This window comes from Corvus brachyrhynchos, unplaced genomic scaffold, assembly GCF_000691975.1.
Source record: "Corvus brachyrhynchos isolate BGI_N302 unplaced genomic scaffold, ASM69197v1 scaffold258, whole genome shotgun sequence".
Taxonomy (NCBI): Eukaryota; Metazoa; Chordata; class Aves; order Passeriformes; family Corvidae; genus Corvus; species Corvus brachyrhynchos.
In genome coordinates, this window is record NW_008240122.1 from 852060 (window position 1) to 877659 (window position 25600).

General features: G+C 41.8%; 1 protein-coding gene across 7 annotated transcripts in view; it reads right to left on the reverse strand.

The window, feature by feature from the left end:
• The window catches only part of TRERF1 (transcriptional regulating factor 1), an 89316-nt gene extending 67261 nt beyond the window's left edge, over positions 1-22055 (reverse strand). For 3 of the 7 annotated variants that reach the window (XM_017744806.1, XM_017744804.1, XM_017744805.1), the window contains exons 1-2: positions 21823-21844; positions 5318-5373 (exon numbers count right to left, since the gene is read on the reverse strand). The gene's annotated coding sequence lies outside the window, so the exon portion shown is untranslated. The other 4 variants (XM_017744801.1, XM_017744802.1, XM_017744800.1 and 1 more) reach the window with 3 other exon arrangements.
• Between the last annotated feature and the right edge of the window lie 3545 nt (positions 22056-25600).

The following is a 25600-nucleotide window of genomic DNA, read 5'->3' on the forward strand; positions in this document are numbered from 1 at the left end:
GAGTCAATTGGATCCATTTCATCAACTGACAGGAAAAAAAGGAAAAAACAAAACGAAACAAAATAGTCCCTACAATATGTAATGTTCTTCAAGCCAGGCTTAAAAAAAGCACAGAAGGTTGTCCATACCAAGGGTAACAATACATGGCAGGACCTTGACATCTGAAGAAGAATAATTAATCATTTCACTGGTAAGTATCATCCTCTTTTTACTGAAAGGGGAGCTGACTCAAAGACAACCAAGGGAGTTGCCCAAAACCACAACACCAGTCATTAGCAGAGCTGCAGTTGGAAGTTTCTGGCTGCCAGCGTTATTTTCAATCACCTAAAATTGGCAGCCAGTCCACAGCCACAGAGCTGGTACCCTGTGTGCCCCCAAGGGGAGGGTCACCTGCTCCCCACTCCCCATCTGCCAGCTCCAGTCACACCACCATCATCAGAGAAGGATGAAAGGAGGGTGTGTCCAGCCAGGGTGGTGGGCTCAGGGATGAGCACCAGCAGCAATGCTCCCGTCACCCCATAGTCCTGCTGCAGTGGGTGCCCACCCTGAAGGGGCAGCTGCAACCCCAGGAGCTGCCCTGACACCCCCTTGTGCCTGTGCTCCCCCTGAAGCCCAGAGAACTTAGGTCGGAAAAATAACCCCAGGGAGAAGTCTAAGCCAGTGGTTGTGGCCAGGTTTAGTACCCTGCCCTGGCTCACTGGGGGGAGTGGAAGACAAGCAGCAAGCACCTCAGCTACACCTCATCTTCATGCTTTACGCACCCCAAGGGGAGCTGCAGATCACTTCTCAAGCAGAAGCTGAAATGGCTCTTTCCATCTCATCCCTATAGCTTTAATGGGCATTTTATAGTACTGATTTCAGTTTCTCTTAATTGCTTAGTCAAGAGTGCAAAGTTACTTACATCTTACAGAGCCAGCCAAGCTCACAACAAGGATATTCCAAAGCCAAAGGTAGTCCTTTTTGTAAGGGTAGGTGGAAAAGTATTAAATTGGTGAATTTTTCATCTTAATTTTTACAGAAGCCACACGATTCTTGTAACAAGCAGCTTCAGAAATCCAGTGTGACAGAGATGGGGAGGGGGAAGTGAGTATCCTACATTTACACTAAAAGCAGAACCACAGAAGTCTGTTTTTTTTGTAGCATAATTAGTCTTAATTTATATATAAAATTACATCTAGGTCTCTGTTATATTAGACGAATATACTTCCCTCGTTTCTATATTCTGCCTGATACCTGCCTATACTGAGTTCTCCAGACATTCCTTCCAACTCACTTGATCCTTTGAAGCTGACAGCTATCTATGAATTCAGGCACTAAAGTAATTTATTCTTTTAGAAGTGTTAAGCATTTAAAACTTGCAACATCAGATTGTGCAAATATTCAAATTTTCTGGAAGAAAAAGAAAAGGAAAAAGCATTTACCTTGATGTCTACATTTATGTATATATTCTCCCCCTACACACTCTTATCTAGAGGCTTTTCCTCATGCATGATATTTCCCATTTCTCTCCCTGTGCTTTCCAGGTACTTTCCACATATTGTGACATAACAGCTAAACAACACAAGAAAAGAAACTCAAATTACCTGTTACCGTTTTATTCTAATTACCTTTCTTATTGTGAAAGTTTTCCTAAGATGGCTTCTGCAGAGACAAAAATATTCACAGGTAATGTCAAAGGAAATTATTAAACTCATACCGCAATGTACCAGTTGGGACAGAAATAATTGCTGGACTTTGCATCTATTTGGTCTCATCACAACCAGGCGTTACTCCCAGTAAACAAGACAAACACACCCAAAATGAAAAAAAAACCCAAAACCCACACAAACACTTCAGCGAGTTACTGTGGTTCTGCATGTGTAAAATCGGGGGTTTCACTGCCAAGACTCGTTAGAAAAGAACGACCAGAAAATGTTTGCAAAACAGATTACTATTATGAAGGGCATTAACAGCTATTAATAATAGAGCATACATCAACCTACTGCTTTTTAGATAGTCAATATTAATTGGCAGCCTAATTTGGAACTGTTAAGACAAGAGACCTTGCAGACACCATTTGTCAGGTCTAAGCTAATGGTGGGTGAAAATAACCCTGATAACAGTTACTTCCTTGTCATTTCCTTTCAAAAATGACACAATGCTTTTTCAGCGATTAAAGTAATTTTTATCTCATAAACGTACCTCTGAAAATAGATTAGGCCTTATAGAACGATTTTGTATTTATGACCTGAGCTGTCGGGCAGACCTCATGCGAAACTGGACTTGCTATTCACAAGTGCTCCAAGTTGCTCGGAAGGAAGCAAGATAAAGGCACAGGGAAATATGGGGGAAGGAAAAGAAAATATTGGGTGAGAGGTCTGGCACCTATCAACATTGTTGCAAGCTTGCCAAGTCTCATAATTTCATCACTAGGCTTCAGGAATATTAAAAGAGCTATTATTCATTTTTTTTATTCTACTCCATCACATAATCAGTAGAACAGATGCCAAAAGCCAGACATTATAAGGAAGTCACCATGGCTGGCATTAAAACCAGATTATTTCTGCACAGACTGGACCATCTATTGTTGTTTTAAATGGGATCTAAACCCCTTTAATTGCAATGGCAGCAAGAAACATGGGAGTGCTTCAGACTGATTCCTCCAGAAGAAGAAACAGAAGGGAATGGGTCAGGAAATATCCATGAAAACTGTAAGCAACCAAGGGAAAACATTGATAGGAGGCACAGTCAAGACCTGAGGGCATGTTTGGGGCAGAATCCAGATGACTGTCTGCAAGGATGAAAACCTAAATGGAAATGGGGAGAAGAAATGCAGAAAGGAAGAAAAAGGTTAAAAAGTTAAATAAACGAACTATCGCTGATGACCGCTTTAGTAGTTAGAGATAGCTGAAAGAATGAGTGACACCTGCAGCCTTGAGAAGGAACATGACCAGGACAGACACTTCTTGCAACACAGGAGGACCAGGAGTGGAACAGTAGCATTTCTCCAGCCCAGGCTGCTGGGAAAGGATAAACAAAGCCCTCTCAGAGAAAGGAGAGCAAGATACACACATTCGTGGCTCAGAATTTAATTTTACACTGAGAAGGTATCACACAAAATGAGGATAGAATATTTCCTTCTAGAGGTGAAAGACAAGAGCCAGTGGGAAGTGCTACTTCTTCATCACAGAATCTCACTTTAAAACCAGTCCAGTTGCTGGGACCTAGCTGACAATTTGCACGTGCCTGGGACTGGCAATAAAGCAGTGGTGAGAGGAGGTGTCACAGCCTCAAGCTGCAGAACTTGCTAGAAACAGAGCCTCCTCTGTGGTTGTTTAAGGAGGAAAGGGGAGAGTGAGCTTGCACTGGCAGAGACAGTACAACAGCAATCAGCTGCTGTGCCACAAGAGCTGCCCTTGCTACAGCACACAGATTTATCAATATTTACTCCACAGAAGAGAGCAGTACATAAAATTAAACACTGTAATATATGTACACTATAAAATACTTATATAATACATGAGAATAATGTCTTCAGGAAATACTAGCAGCTGAATGACTGTGACTAAACTGTTGTCTCACCAAATTGTCCTGTCCCAATTGCTGACGCACACCGAAGCCCCCAGCATTGCTTTGACACTGGACAGACTTCTCAGTGAACTGAATCTGAACAAAGCAGCCTGAACACGAGCACTTCTACCTGGTCTCATTCTGGCTGTGCTTCTTTTCAACAAGAGCACACGCATGCTGGTGCCAATGCCACAGTGGGCACTGCTCAGTCTGCAGCCACAGTATTGCCACTGGCACAGTGTGATGGGGTGGTGCAGAGGGGTGCCAGTGCATGTTGGGCTGAAAGCTCTAAGAAGTCCTGAAAACAATTTTAATTACCCGTTCTTGGAGTACAGGAGGACTGGTTGGAACACGTGCAGGTGAAGCAGCTTGTTTACATAACAAACTGAGGTATGCATGCGAGGTGCTTTGTGTAACAGTGCTGCAGACTGCAAGCTCTCACCTGGAGAGCTGTGTGCTACCAACTATACACACCAGACCACCTTCGTGTAGAGAGAAAGCCTTTAGATAAAATATTCATAACACAATCCAACAGTGGCATGAAAGAGGGTGGTTTGAATGGACAAAATGTCTAACACTTGCAAAAAAAAAACCAGGCAGCCACCAAGTCTTTGATTCTTACATACTCCACACAGTGCCAAGAGCCATTCAAAGTTTTCAGTTCTTGCTTGAGCAGCCACCCTCCAAAGGCCAACTCTACTTGGAAATTAAAACTTAAATGAAAAAAAACCAAAAACCAAACTGACAAACCAAAAAACCTCAAGAGCATCTACACGAGCTAAATGTCTGAATCCAAGGAAAAAGTCATTTAGTTCTGATCCTCATACAATGGCAGCACACATTTAGCTGTTTCCATGACATTTTCCAACCAAGAGCCAAAAAGAACAATAGGGATTTCTGAAGCCTGTAAATGGTACAGAACTCAAGAAGAAGGGGGAGACAAAAATGAAACACACAAGTGATAGAGCTAGATAGTTGCAGTGTGGATTGTACACTGAAAGACAGTGACAACCCCTAGGTAATAATATTACTTTTGTGATTGGCTGTTTGTTGTTTGAATATGGTTCTCCCAACACTTAAAGAGTTTTAGAGACATCTACTCCTCTCTAACAGTGGAAACCTCGTAAGCAGAAACTGAAAGGAAAAAAGTATCCATCTAAACACTGCCTTTTAAAAATACTATTAAAAATTAATTTTAAAAGATCAGCAAACTTGCAGCTTCCTTCAGCACATTAGTGACAGCAAATATTAATTTCAAATTCAAATCTAGAGCATTTCTATTAATATATACTCTGTCCTAATAAAAAACAGTCCAAATTTAAAAGTACTGCAACAAGAAAAACAAGTTTTAAAGTGTAGAAGTTAAAACAGTTTGAAGATCTTTTGAACTTTTAAATATCAGGGGTGGGGATGTGGTGGGAGGCAATATACCAAAACTAAAGAAAAACTTCTCCACACCCTCTGTTACTTTAAAAAAAAAGCTGTAAAATAATAGCATGACTATCTTGCTAACCCCTATGCCTGAAAGGGTGTAAGTTTTGTCTTCTGGTCTTTGTGCATCAGTTCACCAGGAGAAAGGACTGGGTCAGAAGCTGTATAGAACAGAGATGGTCTCTGCTCAGAGGCTTAGAGGCAGATTTAACTTAAAAATAATTATTGCAATTATTTGCGGGGTTCTACCACGGAAAAAAATATTATCCTCAACCCAAAAAACCAACTAGTGTGACAGTTTTGTGTAGGAACATGTTTATCTTACCCTCTCTCTTACCTTATCAGACACATCTCCTCGTCCTATTCAAAATACAGCAAGTCATGAAATTCCATCTGCAACAAAAGGAAAAGTCCATTAATACCTCCTGATAACCTTACAACAAAAGTCTAATAGCCAGTTCAAGAAAAAAAAAACCTTAAACTTCTCTTGCCATTCCAGTATAATCTACACCCCAGGCAAGTCGCTCTCCCATTTGTGGCAATCTGGGAAGTGTGGATAATAAAGGTGTTAAAGATACTGTAACATGCCCTGTAAGAAACATGCTCTTCCTCCTCTGGCAGGGCTAACAGAGGTGGCCAAAGCATACAGGTTGTCCTGCAGAGTCATAAGTAAGTCTGCAGCATCCTCTCATTAAATTAAATGAGCATCAAATTACATAATGTGAACAGTTGTAAAATGAGACCAATGGTAATGGCTAGAAATAATCCCAGCGGTGTCATACATCGTGGAGACAATTTTCCATCAGACCATCAAACCTGGGTAAGCAGCGCTTTTTATCTCCAGGCCAAGAAACTGTCAGCATGCAGCCTCTCTTAAAAACAGTAAAGCATGCAAGAAACGGATGGAACAAAACTCTCATGCTCAAGTTTAAATGATGCCTACCCCGAAAAAGTATATTTAATTTCCTAACTCCTTTACAGACCAACCTTCCAAAGCAACCAAGGTGTTTTTATAATATAGGTAAACATAACACAGCCTGGCATTCTTGGGATCAGACGAAAGAATACCACACACCTAGCCAACAAATTTGCAACCTTAAAATTGTCAATAAAATTTACAGTCAGGATGGACTCAGGCTTGAACAAACACTTTGCCACAGCACTACTAAGAAAAGACGACATGACCTGCAATCCAGCCAGCCCATGAGTCACTAGGGCAGAAGAGAGACCTCCCATCTGGCAACCTGAAAAGTTCTAAGTGTCTGCCTAGAGTAAGAAGTGTGAATGAAGGACCTAAAAAAACAGCCAAACCAATCCCTTCACACTCTTTTAGCGCTTTCAACGTCCTGCCCACGAAGCCCAGAAGCCTCTGAGTCCAGTGCCAGGCTGGAAAAGGTCAGAAATGTGCAGTGGTGAAACGGCAGACAAGAGAATACTATTAAACAACCAATGCTTAATTTTTCAATCCAGGCACCTGCGGGGAGATACAACAGGAATGAAAGGATTTGAAGCAAACAGTTTTCATGTTTGCATACCTCTCCTGTAGTGATTCTGCTGAAGGTAAATCCCTGTGCCTAAAGTACAAAACCAGGTGCACCCTCACTTGGTTTCCTTTGAGCACCGAGCAGCCATGATGCCAACAGACCCCAGCAGGAAGGCACAGGTGCTCAGTGCCACAGAGAGGTGACATCCTTCACCACACTGCACTGCCATTTCCCCACTGGCAAAATGGGGATGGCAGCATGTGGGTCCCCAGCTGGGGTCCAAATTGCCAGCTCTCGGGTGCTTCCTTTTTCCCCTAAGTGTACACTAGTACACACTAAGTGCTAAAAAATAAACTGTTCATCCTGTAAATACCATTTTCTCAGATTCTACTGATGATTGGGTTTTTTTTTGGCATTACCAGAATAATGTGACAATGCAGATACACTGCTATGGGGTTTGGGGTTTTTTTTCAATTTGTTTGGTTAGTTTTTTGGTTTTTTTCCTTAGGAAGAAAAGATCTGTCCATGTTACAGACAGATTTGAACAAAAGAGAGCCACTGACCAAGAGCCCACTTCAGTATCCCTACCCTCCTATTCCCCTGCCAACCCAGTAAAATTCCTCAGAGCACAACCTCTTCCTGGCTATTTTCAGAGTAACTGTAGCAATCATACAAGAACAATGGGGAAGTTTGTTTTACTCAAAGAGTAAATGTTTTGCAGCTTCCAATGTAAATATTTTAATTAATGGATTTTTTTAACTCTCTACTGCCTTACTTGTTTTCACATTCACACAGAGCTATCAAGCCAGAAGCAGCATTCAACTGCCGTAACACAAAGGAGAGAAATACAACATAAAAACCCAACATGCTGACTTCAGAAAAAGCACCTTCATAACTAAGTCAAAACTCAGTGGGCATTTGCTGGGGAAGATCTGTCATAAGAATTTAACAGAAGCAAGTTTGCTCTTGTCCTGTGTCCAGCCAAGTGCCCGTGTTAGTTCCCATCAAGACTGTGTGCCTATTTTCATAGCCAGCTTGTGGAAAACCACAACCCAATGTATTTCTGAAACAGCATTATGCCCAATGACCAGGCTACAAGGAAAAAGTGACTTATCTCTTTGTGTCAAACATCAATATGGTAGCTCTTAAGCACCCATCACTGTGCATCCACTGCACAGAAATGCTCAAATCTCCTCTTAATAATCCATAAACCAAGTGTTGAAGCTTCTGAGGGCAGGATGGGACTCGGATTCACTCCCTCTAGGCCAGACTGTTTTGGTACTACAGAAAGGTGGCTGGACTGAGACGCCAAGCCATCCTGCACATGCTCCTCTGATGGTTTCTGGATCCAGGAGCATCCCAGGTACAGGCAGCTCTTTCTCTTTGAACAGTGCCTCTCACAAAAGAAACCATCCTCCTCCTCTGCCCCCAGATACGGGGATAAAGTTTGGATGCAATATCAGCAGATGGCTGGCATTCAAGACTTTTTTAAATTTTCAAATGAAGTAGGACACAGATGGTGACGTTCCTGCTTTCCCAAAGCCTGGAACATGAACGTAGACCTGTCTGAGCTGGGAAGCTCAAACCCATAGTATGTTTCTGGAGAGCTGTAGAAATTACTGCACAGACCAGTTTAGCCTGAACCAGTCTGACACGTGGCAGTGTTTCCCTTTCCCTGCTTTTATCTGAATGGGAGGTTTTGTTCCTCTTGTACTGACCTCACCACACTCGATGCCTGTTAGCAACATCCTTCCAGAAGTTCAAACAAGCTCTGTAGAAATTCCCTGCCACTGTAAGCAATACACATGCTACCCCAGGCAAAATCCTCACCGTATCTTTCAAAAAATTACCACATCTGTATTCTTCCACCACCTCATGCAAGAAGCTGGTTGCCCGGTTGTAAGGCTTCCCAGATTCTGTGATTCTTGCAACCACCATCCACACTGGCAGCTCCATCACCTCCAGGCCACCATGGTGGTGGCACTTGGCTCATCACATCCCACCAGGCAGTGGCTAGCACTGGGAACAATGGGAAGAGGCCTACTGCCCTCTTTCCTGCAGGAACTAACTGAAGAAGGAGCAAGACCTCCCAACTGCATTTCATTGAGAACGAACCTTCCAAAGTCCTAAATTAGCAAATGCTGACTGTCAACCACTCCCCATTTAGGATGGGGAGCAGTAGGGGAAAGAATATCTGGCTCTTACTTGAGAGAGAGTCTTTAATTTGGCAGTAGCAGAAGATGCTGGGGACAATGAGGCCATTGTTGCTCCTGCACAGGCAGGCTGAGGCTGGTGTTGTGCAGAATGAAGCATGAGCAAGCAGATCCATCACCCCTCATGGTGTGCACCCACCATGGTACTTGACTCCTAGGTAGGTAAATGGGTACCAAAGGACAATGCCAGCTGAGAGCTCCCCTTGCAGCAGGGTCACTCAGAAAGATGTGTTTGCAAAACCCTTCCTTGCCCCTGACAAGGCCACAAAGTGAAAGTAAAACTCCTCATCTTACATGTGAGTGTTACCAAGCATTGCTATGTACTGATACTGCAGACGTTCATACAGTATCAACTTCAGCTTCCATACCAGAAATGACTTTCCTTAAAAAAACCCCAAAAAATAAACAAAAACCCCCCATCATTTCTTTCCCCATATTCCCCATCTGATTTTCTGGCTATATATGCAACATTAAAACAGAGAGTAAGGATCAAAGAAGTATCTCTGCTTGGAACAGACTTTTCAAAGTGTGTCAAAACACACTTTTCATGGAAGACCCAAGTGAGGAGGCACTTTCCATGAAGCCCTCAGTGTGCACGGACTGTGGAAAAGGAGATCTCTGAGCAAGCGAGCAACCTACGGCTTATGCCAGTCCTCCCACCTTCCTCTCTGGCCTCTTCTAGGGAGCCACTGCACTTGACTTCCTCATATGCCTATTTAATCAGCAATGTGAAACTTGCACAACCTTACCGGTGTCTCTGTGGTCTTCCCATCAGGGCAATGAGTAGAAATGCACCCCAAAGGAGCGGAACACTCATAAGTCTCCCATGCCCACGGGATGGAAAAGCGAGCGAGGAGAACAGATGAATGTTAATCTCTCCTCCTTGCCGCCAGCAGCAGTCTGTACTCTCCCACGCAGACGAGAGGGAGGCTGTACAATTTGTTGAGGCCAAACTGTCTGGAAAAATGCAAGGAGAGAAAACTGATGGCAGATTCTCTTCTCTATCTCTCCTCTTGTGAAAGTCAGTCATAGAGTTGCTGATAGAACATGAGACCACAGGGTCTTTAAGGGGCTGCTTTTATGCAAACCGCAGCGCTGGGCTGTGCAGGACTCTTATCAGTTCAACATATTCGCTGCCTAAAATATTCTGCTCGCACACTGCTTGCACTCTGACTTCTTATGGGAAATACTTTCATTGGCAGATTAAGCTTTTTGTCTGGTCATAGGAACACAAAAATGACCCGACACCACTCCATTACGGATGTTAATTCACAAATGTAGGACTTCTCTCTAGCCTACATGACTCCAAACACCTACTTCCTACCCACAAGTAGGTAGCCAAAAAGCACATGAAATACCAAGCTTGGAGCAGTTGCCACCACAGACACTTCTTTAACTGATCTGTGCCTCAAAGGTGCCTGTCAGCACACAGTGCTGTACATGTGCCAAACGAGAGCATGGGGAAGAAGCTCCAAGCAGGAAACAGAAGCTTGTCTTAGATTAGCACAGCTCACTCAAGTGTAGTGCTATGCTCAGATTTGGTTTTGATTTGCAAACCTTGCTGTCATTGGCTAAGAGGATGTTTGAAGTTTTGTTAAAATAGGCAAAAAACAAAAGCCAGAAAGCTGAAACAAACACACAAATGAAGTTACCTTGGCAGCAGCAGGCACCTTTAAAACCTATGCGATATGAACATTTCTCAAACCCCATTTTACAGCTTGCTTTTCCATCTCCCGTTCCAGCTGAAGGCAGCCTCTTGGATGGGCACCTCCCATGTCTCCAGCACACCATATTCAAAAAGACACAGCAGAGAGAGCAAAAGGAGAGTCTCTCTGCTGCAGCACTTTTAGACATCATCAGTCACCTCTGATCTTTACTGAGAATCCCTCCCCATCAACCCCAAATCCATACTACAAGTTTTTTGCCTGTTGAGATGTCTTAGAAATAAGCCAAGCCCAAGACCAACTTGGCTCCAAGGAACTTTTAAATGGTACTCTGGTGAGCCGGTGGTATGTTTCCAGTTCTCACTGCTAATTCCAGAATTAAGAGTCCTGGAGTCACCATATTGCCTGGAGACAGTAGATCCTATCCTCAAACACATGTACCAGTACTGCAGACGTGATTTTGATTACATTAATATCTGTCCAGCAGAAACCACTCCAGAGGAACCACTTGCTTACTCTAGCTCACAACAATCACTGTAGCAGAGACATACTGCAACCAGTACCTTGATCAAGGGCAAGGGAAAAGTTCTTTGGATAACCTAGAGAAGCAATCTGAACCTTTAAAGGCAAAACTTGAGTGAAGAACGAGGAGGGAAGAAAATCCACTATTTAATGTTAGCATTTATTAATGTTTAGCCTGCAACTGTGGATAAACAGAGAAGAATCTCTCTGCCTGTGCACATATTTAAGACTGTTTACACATGAAGTCCAAAAGGATGTCCTCATTTTATAAATAATTTGATCTGATGTCTACATCAGAAAAAAGTGCAGCTTAAGGCTACATACAGAGGCAAAACACTTGGCTACTAATGTCTAAACGGGGGGGAGCAAAGACTAAACATCAGAGTCACTAAAACTCAGCAAATGGTTTATAGTTGAAACTAAGTGCATAACATAGTGCACATTCAACACACACCAAACTGCGACTGTCCTTAAACTTTTGAAGCTGTGCTTACCAGTAAGTCATTTAAGTGCTCAATCTGAGAGTCTCCTAAACATAAACACTTCCTCTGCTACTTATACCTGACCACATAAGCCATCCAGCAGTGCCATACTCCTCCCGTGTGGTAGGCACAACACCTCAGAAAGCACACTTGTGTAGCCACAGCGTCAGGTAACACAGACAGCATCGGGAGAAGTTGAGAGTTCTCTCTCACAGAAATGAGGAGAAAGGGTCCCTGAAAGATCTACTGTCTGAACTCAAAACCTGTGGTTTTGTTTTCTTTTGTCACATGCTCCTATATGTGCACATAGATGGCTGTAGTTACACGTGTGTGCAGTTTGCTTTAGATCAATCACTCTGCATGTCAGTGCAGCGGGGGAAACACTGCACACAGGAAACTTTGTATTACCCTATGAAGAAATACCATTTCCAGGTAAAACTTGCTCTTCAGTTTAGTTGAATGCACAGACTTAGTTTCCAGGTTTTTCCTCAACTGAGAACCTGTAAACAGCAATGTAAGAATACGGTCAGCAGTCTCAAAAGAGGATCGAAGTATTTGCTACCCCAGATTTTTCATAGACTTCCTAAACTGAGAAAATCATGGGATTTTTTTTTTTATGTTCTCTATTTACTGCTGCAAGCCATAATGCCAGGTCATACTCCACATAAATTGCCTCTTGCTTTAAGCTCAAAGCATGCCCTTGTGCAATCAAGAGGCCTGCATGCAGAAGAAAGGAATAAAGGATTTTAAAAAAGGCAGCACACATGTAATTTTGGCATAGCTAAATTTTCTATTTATATACTGTACATACAGCACCTGATATTCACTATCAGTAAGGAATATCTGTCAATAAAGTACCATTCCATGCTTTTAAGAAGAACTACATTTCTGACCGAGAAGAGCAATGAGGACTGCAAGCATTTAACTTGAAATCAGCGACCACACGTGGTAAGAAAGGCCTGCCAGGATGTGATCCTTAATTATGACTTCATCCCACACAGCTCCCTCGAAAAAGGATCAGCTAAGACATCTTGCCCAAAGCAGCCTCTACAGAGCACAGCCCAACAAAAGAGGAGACCAGGGTGCCAAAAATAACAATAAAAAAAGTTTTCCCCACAAGTAATGAGGTATCCCTTATAATTCAACACTATAAAACCAGATTTGTCAAGTCCTAAATTAGGTTGCAGCTATATTTCATTGCATCATAAATCTTCCTTACACCCTAGTAAAGATGCCTAATAATTTAATATGCCATAATTTTATTTTTTTTTTAATCTGGAACTCATCAATCTGGAACTCATCAAAGCATCTCCTTTACAATCCATTTTCCACATAGGTACAGATTCCAAAATGTAATTGGTTTGCATTTTTTGCATGGAAAATCATTTGCAAAGTGCATTTACATGTAGACTACCAAAGGTTGTAATTATCTCTCTTGGGTTTCTTAGGTAGGTCAGTCAACATCCTACAAAGGCTTCTGTATTATCCCATGATATTCATTCAGCATCATTTTTTTCAAAAGCAGTACAACCTCCTTAAAGAATTACACCAACAAGTAAAACTTTCATAAGAAAAAAGTGGGTTTCCAGAGTCAGAAACTTTCAGAACTTTTTCTTTACTTTTTATTAAAAGTTTCACAGCCCTATTTTTGCTGAAACAGATTACTTCACAAAAATGCTGAATTCCAAGCACCTCACGTACTTCTATTTCAGTGGGTAACATGCTCCTCACACAATGACTTCAAATAAAAAGAAATAAAAGTGGAAGATATTTAAAGGGGGGGGCGTGAGATACTGCCAGTACTTCTTATAAAAATTTCTAATCCCCATTCCCTCCCAACTAATCAGATCTGTAATAAAAGAAACACTATTTCAAAGCAGTTGTCATGTCTGTAAATGCCACCACTGTGAAAAGTTAAGAATATGATCATATCAAGAACTATGAAAAATATACATTTTTCCTCATGAAATAGATATGATGAAAACAGCTCTAGAACTTTAAGACTGCTCAAAGTTTGAAAAAACAGTGATGTCATTATTTTCCTGCTGCTTCTGAGAAGTTTACATCCTTGCTTCCTGCTGCCTCGCTTCACTTTTCTTAACCCAAGAAACACAGGACAGGCCCCACAGCACTTCGGTGCTGGGATCACTGGAAGAAGTCAGGACAAGTCCATTTTACATCTCACCAAGCCTTTCTTAACAGCAACTCAACAAAAATTGCACTTCCAGAAGCTAAAATAAAAGGTGAACTGTCTTCTTCTTTGCCATGTCTTTACGAGTACACAGTCTTTTTTTTCCCTTCACTCTGTTCAGTCAAGGGTCACAAGCAGTGTATGGAGAAGCTAATTCATAATCCTGATCCTGCAAAACCCCATGAAGAGAAGGCCCCAGAAAGCAACTAAATGCTGCAATTAAGACAAGTTTGACTACTTTGCTTATCGCATGATTGCACTCCCTGGCGTGGAGTCTTGATACAGGCCTTAAGTCAAGATAGTGAGTGTCACAACCATTTCACAGCTTGCTGTCAGATCATAGAGACAATTTTAAAGACAGAAGAAATCCAGGAAAAAAGTGGGTTTATTTCTTTTTAAATTTTAAATGTTTTACACTAGGCCAAGGCATTAATAAAAATGTTATTTTAGGTAACTGACTAACTCATTTTTTGCTAAAATTTATCAGCCAATTCCTAAAGAGCCAGGCAATCCAAAAGCAGCTCCCTGCAAAAAAAGCTGAGTTCATACTATCCAAGGAACTTCCTAACCTTGATTTTTAGGCTAACATACAGCCAACCCTGTTTTTTCTCTCTTGCTTTCCACACTGAAACAGTGAGAACTTAACTTTCCCCTTTACTTCATTTACCAAACCGCTACATTTTCTGTGCTCCACACTTTCCTCAGGGGTGCTCAGGCTGGGGTGGCCCCTGGAGAGTGAAGGCTGTCTGTCTGGTGGGCTTCTGAGAGGCTGGGGCAGGGGCATGTTGTATTTTGCTTTTTCAAGCACTGGGACTAAGACTGGTAATGGGAGATTGCTTAGTTAACCATTTCTCCCAGCATTCCCAGGAAACTGTCTGTCTGAAAAAGATATCTTTTAATTAAAAACAAAACAAAAAAGCCCCTAATTTACCAATTTATCTAAGATTAATGCCCAGCTAGCTTTGCCACAGCTTTTAAGAACTGGATTGGCTCTTCCAGCCAAGGAGGAAGTGAGGCCAGACTCTCAGAGCTGTTGGGCTGATACTGATCTGCAAAAACTCCATGAAGCCCAGCAAAATTATTCTGCATTTATTTATAGCTCCACCAATAAGTGCAAAATCTGGTAAAAACGGTTTTCAGATATTGAAACTGTACAAGCCATAAAAATTTCCTTCTAGACAATTTCTGACATTTGAATTGCTCAGATAAAGAAAGGAGCCATCTCAATACCTGTTTTTTCTAAATTTGCTTCCCTAGGCATCTCAGTTAATTCAGTGCCTCTATATTTATAACTAACTTCTATTATTCTACTCTGTGCTTTGTATTTTACAACATCTGTAGCTGTAAATATACATGAAATGCATATTAAAATTTGTTTGTTTTTTAAAAAGTGGCCATATAAGTAATACAAGTATCTGACCTTGCATTACCAACTCACCAATACTTCAAGCAAGCATTTTCAGTTAGCACTCTTCTTTAAAACACACACACATATCCCAAAGGAAAAACACGCAAGAAAACACAAAATCTTCTCCTTAAGAGTAGTATTTACTTACTAAGAGAAGTTATTTCCCTTAACTGGCACATTTTTATAGCTGGGAAAACTATGCATAAAGAATTTACTAGATTCACATGCTTGTACATCTACTAGTCAAAATATTTCCCAAGGAAGTTTAACTAACAGTTATGTCTAACATGTATGGTCAGTTCAATACTGCTGCCCACAAAATACTATAAACAAAAGTATTTGTATAAACAACAGAAGAAAGATAATCTGTTTATTACACAGGTCGATCAACTCATCAATTAGATTCAGCTTTTATGGCATTACAAGTGACAGTATAAATCTTTAACAATCACAGCCTTGATTAGTCTTTGTACCTGACAGAGTTTACATTTACTACTTCCAATGCACTTAAGTCTTGATTTTGAAATCAAGGTACATCAACTAAATTATTCAAAGCCTCAACACTGACTAATCCCCTTCCTGTCTTCCAGTGACCAGAAATACCCAAAACCCAACGAATCTCCAACACCTCTTCCCAGAAGTATGCTTTCTAGGTTTTCATATACAACAAAAGCTGGAACTTGGCACAACTTTGATAACTGCATTTTCAAATTAAAAGCCAGGAAATTAGTCATGGTAGGGTAGCATCTCTGGGGGACAGCTCGGGTGGCCACCAGCAAGATGCGTGTGGAAGGCTGTGTGAGAGGGCAAGATTGGTATCTACCACTTCCTCCCTTCTGCCATCAGCATTAGAAAAGCTGAGAGAGTCCTCCCTCCCGTACTGCGGGCTCAACCCCAAGCACAGGAGAGGGCCAGTGCAGGTATTCACACACCACCTTGAGAAAGGGTAAGCCCAACAGACCTGGTGGGGACAACTCCTTAAAGCCAAAGACATGTGGTTTTGCCAGTTTGGTTAAATAGTGACTTAATTGTCTCAGAGCACTGTTCTTATGAAAACCAGACCACAAACTTGTAAAGGATCAGACTTGCAGGGGGACAGTCGTTTCCAGCCACCAGCAGCTACACGATAGCTATTTAACTCAGCAAGGTCATAACAACATCCTAAAACACACCACCTCCTCACTATGGCAAACCCAAAAAAATGGCTCCCCACCCCCCACGGGGACAGTAGGATATCACCAAGCCCCAAACTGCCCTAATGGGAAAAACTCGCTAGGCGGACTGGGGGCTTTCTTTAGGAGCTGGCTGATGCCCCAACCCCAGCACAAAGACTGTGACCCAGATGCCAGTGTACCACCAGACTCACCCCACAAGCAGTTGGCTAAAAGCAGTGCTCTTCCCAAGGAAATTTTAGAAGCAGAAACAATCCAATCCAACAGATTTAACCTGTTACACGAAGTATGTGCCAGCTGCTCACAGCCAGCTCGGTGTGCACCTTGCAGGCCCGTTCTCCTCATGGGCAGCACCAACAACCACCAACACTCCAACGAGATTGTTTTACTACAATCTGCAAAAGGTCAATGTTGCAGGCAAGGAGACAAACATCCTGCTAGACTGAGAACATGTCCACCACTGGAAAGAAGAGAGAGAAATGGAAACCAGCGGCCTGAACTACAGGATGTTCAAAGCTTGATGACCGGCTGCTCTGCCAACAGGGACAACAGTGAGGGAGTCACAGCCATAAGAGCTCTGTCAGCACGGCATGTTGAGATGAGAAGACTCTCATTTCTCTTCAAGGACATCATACTACCTGAATGATTTCAGGCAGCCTCCACACCGCTGCAGCACCCTGACCTCACAAATGCCTTCCAAAGGCTGCAGTCTAATGCTTTGGGCATTCTCTCACTTGCCTCTTCTCACACCTCTCACTAGACTCCCCTCCTTACATCATGGTGTTCTGCACAGGTCTGGGCACAGTGGCACTGCCCAGCACCAAAAGATGAGGGAGCCAACACGCCTGAGCAAGCCCAGGAGGAGCAAGAGGAAGGGGGAGCCCCTCCACCATAAGAGCAGCCAACCTTAGCTGGCAGGAAACACAATTTGGCCAAACCTAATTAACCCACCTGCAATCCCAGTTTCAGTGGGCTGCTGACTTCAGACTTCACAGGAAATTCCATCTTCCTGAATGATGCTCTTCTACTTTATCCTCATTAACATCACTTGCTTATTTTTTTCAAAAGCAGAGATGCTAACTGTCACTTCTGCTCAGAGCTGTGTAACAACTAGAGGCTTTCCTTTTCCACACTGAGAAGCACCTTACAGAAATTATTTTAGCTGTCTGTGCTTAGGAAAGTAAGCTTTAATGCTTTCCCTTTAGCGTCTCCACCACACAGAAACTACACAGGTTAGAGCCCTTCTTCTGAAACTTCAGATGTTAATTAACAGTGAAAGGGCAGTGTTAATAGCTTTGCTTTTTTTAAGCTTGCTGGGATCATTACTTTACTCCACATAGCAAGAAAAGAAGAAAATGTTCACAGTCAACAGCAAGAAGTAAGCTAGAACTAGACTGTAGGTCAGTAAGAAAAGGAAAAATTGATGAACAACGCAGGAACGATGAACTGGGTTATCGAGCTGTATGTATGGACATGACTGTGGGACAGGGTGCATATTTTTACCATACACAAATGTTTGGTGAATTGGAGTTTCTCATTTGCCTTCTGCCATGTTCACTTATGGAGCCTGCTCTCACGGCCCCTACCAAGAGCCATGCTCTCCAACAGCCTGCACTGTCTCCTGAAGGAGGAGAAGCCTACTTTTGGCCCAAGTAAGAGTTCACCTTTTTTTTCTGGATATTTTTGGAAGTAAATAAAGGGCCTTTCCAGTAGAAACAATTTTATCCCAGGATAGAAGATGGTACAACACAAAACTATACAGTGCCATTTGCATTTTAAACTCAACAGTTTCAAGATCAATCTTCTTCAGCTATTAAAAAAATTCAAAAACATGCTGAGTGGAGGCAAAGCTCACACTTCAGATACACTGCTTCTGATATTTGAGAGGTTCAACACAGATACTATCCCATAAACTCTCCAGTACCATATTTATGAGCAGACAGACACATTTATTTCTTTGGATAGAAAACATGGAGTAGATGACCATCGCATCACTGGTGAAAACTGTTATGTCATAAAATAGCACACAGCTGCCTGAATTTATAAGTTCCTGTAACCAAGTAGCATGTGCCAAGCCAGGCAATCCTGATGAATTACATTAGAAGCCTATAGACTTCTCAGAAATAATTAATTTGCTCAGAGCTGCATCTGAACAAAGACATACATACACTCACATTTCTGAAGGAAAATAAATTCTGACTTCCTACATTCACGTATTTTCCCCTGAGGATAAACCTGTAAGATTATTAACTATAATAAAGCTCTAAAATGGATGCTAAAATGGTGTTTGAGGGCAGCATCAGACACTCCAAAAACATATATAAACTAAATTCTAGTGCATTATATAAAGGCAAGTTTCAGCTAGAAAGCTTTACTGTGATTTGTGATACTTTAAAAGCACTCTTGTAACAATTTTAATAGTTTAAAATATTGGAGTTTAGTCCCAAAGAGATGTAGCTAGTGCTAAACTGCCATTTTAATGGAATTTTTGCACCCTCTCTCCATGCTCTACTTTATAAATAAACCTCTAGACTTTTTATTGATTTCTTTTAACATGATAGATTGAGCCTCCCTGGCAGAGAGGGCCAAAGAACAGCACATGAAAAATTACAGGTTCACAGTTTGTGAAAAGGACAACAATAACAGAACCCCCAAGAGAAAACAATTACAACACAATGCATATATTCCCATGTTCACTGCTTCCAGATCTGCCTTGGGCATGTGTGTATATATATGTATCTCCCAAGACTTCCTCATTAAATTTACTGTGAGAAACAAGTAAAACAATGTCACATACAGTTGTATGATGTGCTGTACATCTCTTCCAGTTACAAAGCCTAAGCTTGAGTTCAGCATGTCTGACTGGAGTAGCTCGTGCTCTGAAGTGGTGCAGGACATGCCACCAAAATTATTTCAAAGGTTTTGTAGTAGTCCAAGGTTGACGTTCTGCAGATGCAGAAGTAAAAACATCAAGAAAGCTTTTAGTGGTATATATAGCAAGAATTAGGGTAAATTAATACAGTTAGTCAGTCTTAGAGGGTCCTGTGCCAGACAGCTCAACAGGATACTGTCCCACTGACCCAAATTCTGCAACCAGTTCTGCCCATGTGAGCACTGCCAAGTGCACTTGTGGTCAAGGTGTGAGATCACTCCTCCTCCTCCAATCCAGCTCAGAAACATACTACAGAAACACACCATGGCAGCATAAAAACTTACTACCCCTGTGCATGGATGCCCACCCACAGGAAGGAGAAACTGTTAGTTTTCTCACACAGAGACAGACCTACTTTAGTCGTGTGATCCAATTCTCAGCTGCCAACATTATGCAAGGGATAAGCAGAATAGCTCATACCACAGGTTTCTTTCTTACATAGGAAGAACATGAGGGACAACCAAACAAGAAGGGAACAGACTACTGGCAGCAAACTAAACAAGGTAAGTACAATCCGAAATATTTAGCAGTCTTTTGTCTTTATCCCGTTTGGTTTATCTCTCCTTACTGCAATATATTTTTTAAAATCTGGGTCTGTTCACTATATATGTGACTAGATTAAAAAGATTCCTTGAACACATGACTGTGCAATATGATTTAAATTCTTTGCAAGATCTCACAAACTCCTGTGTGCTTAATTTTAGAAACAAGGACAACAAAAAAAAATTCAAAAACCCAACAACGTCTGCCATTTCCATATGTGCTCTATATTTTACTAGTTCTTCACCAGAAATGAAGGAAGAAAAAAACCAAACCAACAACCCCCCCATAAAAGAATGTTAGGGGCAATATGTCTTTCCTGACACTTTGAAATACACGATACTTCTGACTTGTTGGTCACCTAGACATCTGTTACACTCAGCTCTAAGTTCCCCCCAACTGAAACACAGAAGGAGGGGTAATTCAGAGAGCTATCTGTGGAGACGTGAAGATGATGTGACAGCAATATCATGCATACTGGGGGATTCTGGTCATGCAATGCCCCAAAATGATTTTCAGTGGACACAGCTGCATCATTCCAAGTCCAGAGCGACTACAAGTCTCCCCAGATCCTCCTCTTGCTGGTTGCTTCTCAGATGATGGAAGGAGATGCAACATCAGCAATTACTATCACAGCAGTGATCCACAGGGACCCAATGCACACACATGCAAAGAAACAGCAACCAGTTATGCAACCTGAACAGCTCGGGATGCTTGACAAACACAGGGGGAAAGGCGGGTTCAAAGAGTGGGAGTCTGCCAGACTAGATATTTCATGTCACATCTCCAACCAGCCCTGTACCACCTAAGTCACCAAGCAGGGATGCAGCACATGTCCAGTTCTGTTCCTGGGGGCTGGCAGACACATCAGAAGGGACTTTGTGTTTTCCCTGATTTAGCCAAACCACATATATCAGACCCAAAACCACACCTCCTGACTAGTTCTTGAAGGTCACATCTCTACAGGTGGATGATGGAGCTGAAGGACCAGCACTGCTACCAACCATGCTGTTGCTCTGTGGGGAGCATGACCTTCAGAGGCCAGTGCTTTCAATCTGGCCTTTTTGCTGGTGCTTAGCTCACACAATTCTTTAATCCTATTAAGCATCTGATTTTTAAATACCGCTCCGCCTTGGCTCGCAGGCACCTGCTACTGACAATTATCAGAGAACATATGTAAGAAAAAAAATAGCATATGGCTCTACAAATAACTGCAGCAACGGAGGGCTCCTCGCAAGATCTAAAAGACAAGTAACTGCACCAGCTCCGTGGCGTGCGTGAGCACTGACCGCTCACACACACGGGGTTACACCAACATGGGCCCTCCCAGGACATCCCTCAGCCCTTCCCCCTGCATCCCCTTGCTCTTGACTACAGCAGCAGAAGAGCTGAGCCAGAAGAGACATAAAAGACACAAAGCGTGTGAATGGATATCTGTAACTTTCACGTGCTATGAGCCCAATCCAAAGCTGTTAACTGCAAGTCTTCCTACTGGAGGTGCCTGGAGGCCTCCTTGCCTTTCTCCCAGGGCAGAGGGCAGCTGATGAGCCCCACGACAAGAAGGGAAATCTCTCCACATCCATTGAAGTGTCAGGTGAGTTTGTTTTGCTGTGTTTTTTGGGGTTTATTTTAAGTTATTGGGATGAGTCCCATCCCCACAGCCTCAGCCCTCCCAAAATAGTAAAGATAAATTAAAATGTTCTGTATATAGGACATTATGGCTGGAAATTTAGCAGGAGAGTCAGAATAATGGTTGTCCTTTTGCTTTGTCTCAGTGCACATTGGTACCACCACCACCACACTATCAAGTGTGATGCACTCAAATGCATCAATTCAACATCACATTTCTCCTTTTTCTTAATGTATTTATTTTTCCTCTGGGATATGACTTACTTTAAAAATTGCTTTATGATTAAAAAACACAGCAATCAACTTTTCAAAATGTCAACTTTAATTTGATTTCTGTTTCCCTTCTCCCAGCTCCTCAGGCTCTCACAGGAAACCCCCATGCCTCCATTTCACACTTTGCCACAGCTGTAGCCCTACATCAACCTCAGAAGGGCAGCTCCAAAACCTGGATATTCCTGGTAGAGATGAGGAGCTCTCTATTCCCTGCCACAGAGCTCAGCTTTGCACATGGGACATTCAGCCACAACACAAGAGCTTTAGTTCGAAACCTACTCAGTCTCACAAGGGCAGGTTTTGACCTGCAGGGCTGAGGGGACATGACCTACCCAACAATGTGCCACAGCAAACTCCTGACCTGGTCACCAGAAGTGCCAAAAGGCACAGTGCCGTCCTTCGGTTGCTTCCGCTGCAGCAGGGATCCTGGGAACAACGCAGCATTAGGGGGTCACCCAGCCTGGCTGCACACACAGCAAGCAAACGAGCTACATTCCCACCAGCTTCAAAAGGCTTTACACCAGATCTTCATTTCTCCTCATCGCACAAAATTCAGAGCATTTACGATGAAGTTATCGATGTGCCACAGTCAGCAAAGGAAGACTCGCAGCACAGAGCTAATGCTCAGTTAATAACCCAACAGGGAGGAGAAAAAACATCTGAATTTAGCATGGCTGATGTAAGCTGTGATGTCATTTCCACACATAGGCTAGTGAAAAAAAAAAATTTAAAAAATCTTTTTTTTCAGATCTAAGATACAGAGATATTTAAATTGCTTGGCTTCCATTTCAAATAAACAGGGTGAGATAACCCCAAAACTTAATAACGCTTTCAGCCTTCACTCCTGCTCTTCAGAGGACTTGAAGCCTTTGACGGGATCAGCTCGCTGGGAGAGCAGTGAGCCAAACCACTTGTACAGGCACGCACCCTCAGCACCGTCCCACCCAGCAGTGCCAGCGCAGTCTGGTTCTCACTCTTCAACACGATGTTTGGTTTGGTGTTTTTTTTTTATTTTGGAGGAAGTAATTTTAAACAAAGTATCAAAAAAGAAACAAACCAACTTGCTCTAACAGCTCTAAAGTACTTTTTGGTACCATTATGGCTGAAATTAACTATTCTCTAAGGACAGATTAAACAAGCCAAGCAAAACAGGTCAGAAGATCAGAGAGAAAGGGCATCTTAGAATTATGAAAGATGCTCAGCTAAATTATCAAAAGATAAAAAAACTTCAGCCAAACAGAGAAGAAACTGCTGAAAGAACAATCTGAAAGTACAAAAAAAAATATACTTACTAGATTTGGGTAACTTGGGAAATGCTGCAGAATAATTTTACCATTTTTTAAAAATAATAACTTCTTTTAAATAAAACCCTCCACTTTTTCCCCCTCAAAAAAATAACTTCTTACTGGGAACTCTGCTATAAGTGCTGTGCTTACCTATTATGCCATTAAATAATTTCAGAACTTGAGAACATTTATGAGAAAATTCAACCTGGAGGGTAATTTTCCTGAAATTTCTGTTTGGCAAATGAAAATAGTGTTTTCAACAGATGAGTATCCTTCCCTGTAATTGTTATTCTGTTGCCATCATGTAAATTGGTGTTTTACACAAATGCAGCTTGAAACATACCCACTGAAAGAAAAACAACCCCAGATAAAACCAACCCGCACAGAACAGGGTAGAACAGTACTAATAACATGTAAGCACAGGTTTCTAAATAGTAAAAAAAAAGGCTGTTGCATAATTTATTCACTTTCCTACTAGTTTCACAGATGAAGATAGCAGCACCACGAGATAACCAAAAGATTTTTTTTGCCTTTAGCTTAGTAATTTACAAGTCTTTGAGTTTCACTGGCTTTTGTTGTTGTTGTTCACCGGGAAAATACTGTGGAAATAACATTTACCTGTATTCTCAGTCTACAAAGCTCGCTAAGTGCAGCTCAATAGAGACACATCCCCAGCAAGCACCGTACAGATTTACCGTAAGCTGGTGACTAATCCTTACAGCGTGTATCACTGAGTCAGCTTGAAAGTTTGTTCATTCACTCAAACACCACTTCTTCCATTCTCCTCTCTCTCTGATCGGCAGGCACATCTGAAATCTGCTCTTCCGCCATTCAAGGAGAGCTTCTCACTGCCAGAAGAGGCAAAAGGTGCGGGTACAAGAACTTGCTGCTCTCGGAGAGGATTGCCCTAAGAAAACGCATGCTTACCTACACAACAGCATAAAAACAAACAGACCAAAAAAAGAAAGCCCTACATTTTCTTTCAGCAAGAAACTTCTGTGAGTGCAAGGAAGGAGCCCTGCAGGGAGGGACTCTCCAGGGGGCACAAGCTGACCCTGCTACTGGAAAAACTTCCCGGTTCCCACATTTGGCAATCTAACACACAAAGCCTGTGAGAAATGCCCAGTTAAGTTTGACTGGTAACAAAAGCAGCAGCAGAACAATGCAGGTACATATTCTAGATAGCTGTAATGGCCACATATGACTTTGCATTTGCTGAAGCCTAAAATAAAATGCCCCACTCTTTTGTTCTCTTTTTTCGTTTCTTTTAATTTACGTAATTAGCAGTACAGATTTTCCAGAAATAACCTGAAAGTTCTACCTGAAAAAAAAAAAAAGAGCTGTTTATGCTAAGGATAGTGTGGGGTTAAATTGAAAGGATTTTCCTTATATAACTGAAGCCCATCATCCACTTTGTAATTACGATACTTCAACTAGAAGAATACAATTATCACAGAGTAAAATAATTACAACAAGGAGCTGCAGTCATACACAGACCCAACCTTGCACCTTCTTTCAGTCACACAGGTAGTTACACCAACTATAGTAAAAGCAGGCCTTGCTACAGATGACTAAAAATTGAAAAATCTGGTCCAATACTGAGCACGCAATCCAACGGAAGCCTTCCCATCAGCCAGCTTTATGTAGTAATCTACGTGCCACTGCCATATAATGTCTGCACTACAACCTTATTAGTTTTGGACCATCGCCTACTGGTTGAGAGGTGGCCTTTAAAACCAGATGAGCCCATGTTATTTTAATGAACCCCTACTTTAACTAACGATCAAGTAGTTACCCTAGGGACCATATGCTGACAGACTTCCAGCATCAAAGTATTGCTCCTTTCATAAATTAGAGTAATTCTGTGGTATTAGTCTATCGTTTATGTATGTGCATGCAACGTCCACATTAAAACTTCTGAAAGTTGGAAATCATTGAAATAAAAGTCTGCTAAGACCTTATTTTATCATTCCCACTCATGCTAAGCAGTACCTTACTATGCAGGCAACCACATTTGGCTTAACTTACATTCTTTTCATTAACAAAACAGTACTTAATCCAATGTCTTTTTTCTTTGCACCTCCCTTTTCAGGTGTATATTTTCTTTAAATCTAAAGCTGTTTTTAACTTCAAAGACTAACTTTCTACTACAAGTAATATAGGAACGGTAAAATTCATCCTCTGCAATGCATCTTTGGTTTTCAAGTATATAAATGGTGAAATCTTTTTTCGTTTTACCTGCAAGGCATATTCTCTTATTCATGCTCTTTCATTATAATAGCAGCAACTTTAGAAAAGTATTAAAGTTCATTATAAAGCATCTCTTCCAAAATTTCATAGACCTAAAAAAACCTTCTTTTCCTCACTTTAGAAAAATTTTGCCTCTCATTTTCTAATTTTATCAAACTCATGCAGACAGCAGCAATACTTTTTCATTGTGATGCATGATGCTCAGATACCAATTTACTGAACTCTGACAGCATAAAACAAGCTTAACTGGCAAAAAGAACCGAAACCAAACCAGAGAATCACCGTTCACCACCACAACTGAGAAGCCTCTTCCAGTCTTGGAAAAAACAGCATCAATTGAAGCATGAGAGAGAATTTGCCTGCCCATACTTCTGCAAATATTTTGGCTTGGAGGAATTAACTGCCACCTTAAATGGAGACATGCCCCTACCATATTCAGAAATGTGTTTAACGTAGTTATGAATATGAATCTCACTTCTCCAGACATAAATTGCCTGCTAATTTAGAAACCTCTCTCCACTCCCCCGCTCTGTACCTGATGCTTTGCCATGCAGACTCATTGAAACACATGGCA